We start from the raw sequence: 3270 nt of genomic DNA, 5'->3' as shown, positions 1-3270 counted from the left end.
CATCTAGAACATAAGCGAATCGATTGCACCTTATTTTGAGCCACATAGAATATAGAACATGATTAAGAACAAACTTGAGATTTCTAAATGGTACGCTTCTTGATATAAGGTAATGCAAGATTTACAAAGAAAGCGAAATCAACTCCTTACCGGAAATGGGAATAACCCATATAACTGGCATGAAATTTCAAAATGAAAAGGGGAAGACAAAGTGTGACATGCCATCACAAAGGATTAGGTGCAGTAAGTGACTTATTTGGCCCTCATATCAATCTTTTTTTTTTCAAAACGAAAAGTACTTTAAGCTGATGAATAAACATGTGAGAAAGTAAAATAGAACGATTTTTGTAGAAGAGAGGCGAAAATATCAAAGATACATTCAAACTCATAAGTCGAAAATAAATATCTAAAAAGAAAAAAACCAACAGACAAACAACAGTACACAAAACTCAACATAGAAAAACTAAAGACTGAGCAACACGAACCCTACGAAAAACTTGGGGTGATCTCAGCTGCTCTGGAAGGTAAGCAGATACTGCTCCACATGTGGCACCTGTCGTGTTGCTCATGTAAGTACAAACCCGATGATAAGTCTAATTTGGTAGGTCACATTCGGGGAAAAGGGGACGGGGTTATAGCTACGACAATTGGAACGTATCCGTCGTCATCTGTGAAATAGATAATCCATGACGGTCAACCAACTCGTGATGGCGTCCGTAAAATTTACGAAGGGATGACTTCAACTTCATCACTTTGAACTCTTTGCTTAATAGCTTCCTTGTGAGCAGCAACACTCTATTAAGGAAATTATGACAGGAAATACAAGCCCCAGTATATCGTATCAACTGGGAGATATATACTTCATATGCAGGCGCTACTGAAATCGTGTTACAAAGAAGTGGAACGTTCACAATTGTTGAACTTTGCTAATGACACGCATCTGTATTATATTCATATGACCTGACCTGAATAGTACACCCATGGCCAGTCATGATTTGGATATATTTTTTTCTGTGTTACATTGAGTGATTCTTTACTGTCTTCTTACCATTGCCCTATGTCCGTGGTTTTAAACAAATCTACGTCAGTGATCAGTGATAGAACCAACATTTTCGAAAATCATCACGATCGCCAATCTTTAAAAAATGAGTTTAATTGTTTTGGGTTCCCATGAAATAAATATTCTTTATACGCAACAGTCATAGACATAAAACTAGGGATCAAATATTATGTTTTGATATATCTCCAGATACGTATACGTCAGCGTATCCGATACGAGTGGGTACGTTTTAAGTTGACCGACCTCTATTAAGAGCTCTACGACCAAAAGGATCTACGAGTCTAACATGTCTAAGGTCAACTTTGACTGAGGGAGTATGCACATTATTTTCTTAATATAATTCTTTATTAATCATTTCGTTTCTTTGGAAGAATATTGTTACATACTGTACTACAAAATAGTTTAACTCCTTTGCATTAGAATTAATACCGATACTGATATAAAAAAAACATTAATTTAAAAGATAGGTATACATTTTTTTCGAAATCGTATGAAATTAAGATTTATTCATCATCCAATATTCAAATTCGGTATAGTTGTTCCTGTTTTTACACCTTTTAGGGACAGCAGTTCTGGACTTCACTATATCCTTATACAAGATGTTGTAATTTTCTGTTTTAGACATAAATGAATGTACTGATAATTCAAATGATTGTTCTATGGGATGTGTCAATACAGAAGGCAGTTATTACTGTACATGTCAGCAAGGATACAGACTTAATAATGATGGTGTGACTTGTATAAGTAAGTACAACTAGCGGTCTACTGAATTTGTGTCAAAAGACATACTAATTGACATTGACCTCATAGACTCCATTAATGTCGGTGTTAACTGCCTGTAGTGTGAGACATGAAACATTGTTTTTGACGCAATGATGTATACGGTATATACATATAGTTTTAAACGTTCGTTTAAAAACGTCCGGTTTCTCTTGCGTCGTGAATACCCCTTCCTGTCTTAACTATGGTTGATCAGTAAATTAACATGTAAAGAAGAAGTGAGAGATTTCAAATTGACTTCAGATCAACGAATTTACCTTTATTCAACAGAAACATATTTCTTATTTTCAAGCATTTATTGATATCCACCTGAATTTCGGTTGAACGTAAGTAAGCAACATATGGCGTTATTTCTTGTTGCAATTTCCGATTGTCGATATTTGTACGGTGTTTGGTTTGCTGAATTGATATGGGTAGTACGAATTTGAGGTATCGATTTGCAGGGAACATGAAGCGGACATGGACGTCCGTAAGGGTGAATGTATAAATGTCTTTTTTGTTATGTAATCGCATTATATTAAGCCGGAAGTCGTATGAGGGAGAAAATGAGACGTTACCTATCATGTAAAGTTTTATGTAGATAAAAAAATCGACAATATGAATAATGTAAATAACACGAGGAAAAAAATCAAGTAAGGAGCATGAAATAATACTGGAGATTGCAAACAAGTGGGCGATAGAGACACCTTTGACCCCTGTTTTATATCTGCGATTAGGTTCCAATATTCAAGCTGATATAACAAACAGTTAATCTTTATCTTAAAACTTATCTTAACTACTTTGATCAAATTTCAGATTTAAGCAAGTTACATAGAAGATTTTGCAATAAAAGGCCGAAGTTCAATTCTTGAATTTGAAGCATATTATGCCTGTTTCTGAGATATTATTTATTTGCAAAATATACATTCAACTTCATATGTTTTCGAAAATTAAGATAGCAATGAAAATTTATTTAATACACTTTAGTATAATTTAATTTTGGATGTAACACGTCTTCTGATTGGCTGAAAGTTTTTTGTCTATCAGCTCATAGACATAATTTTGTCATGTGACCGTAACGTCATCAACGTTTTTTCATGATTTACTCCTTAAAAATGGAATTTTGAATTGAATTATAAGGAATGATTGTAATATTTTTTCTGTCTATTCGAAATAACCTAAAAAATGTGGTGCACACTTTTATATGATATTCAGTGTGCACCACATTTTTGATGTTATTTCTTCATAGATATAAAAAAAATATTACAGTCATTCCTTAAACAACACGACGAAAATGCTCCTTTTAACAAATCCCCCCTCCCCCTAAAAAACACAAACAAACAAAAACCCCAAAAAACGACATCACAGAAATTAACCTAACAAGACCTATTGTGAGAATGTTTATATGATTACAGATATTGATGATTGTGCGCAGTCTACCACCAATTTTT

The sequence above is a fragment of the Mytilus californianus genome, unplaced genomic scaffold, assembly GCF_021869535.1.
Source record: "Mytilus californianus isolate M0D057914Y unplaced genomic scaffold, xbMytCali1.0.p SCAF_1, whole genome shotgun sequence".
Classification (NCBI taxonomy): Eukaryota; Metazoa; Mollusca; class Bivalvia; order Mytilida; family Mytilidae; genus Mytilus; species Mytilus californianus.
The sequence above is the reverse complement of the archived record's forward strand: the minus strand, read 5'-3'. Positions refer to the sequence as shown.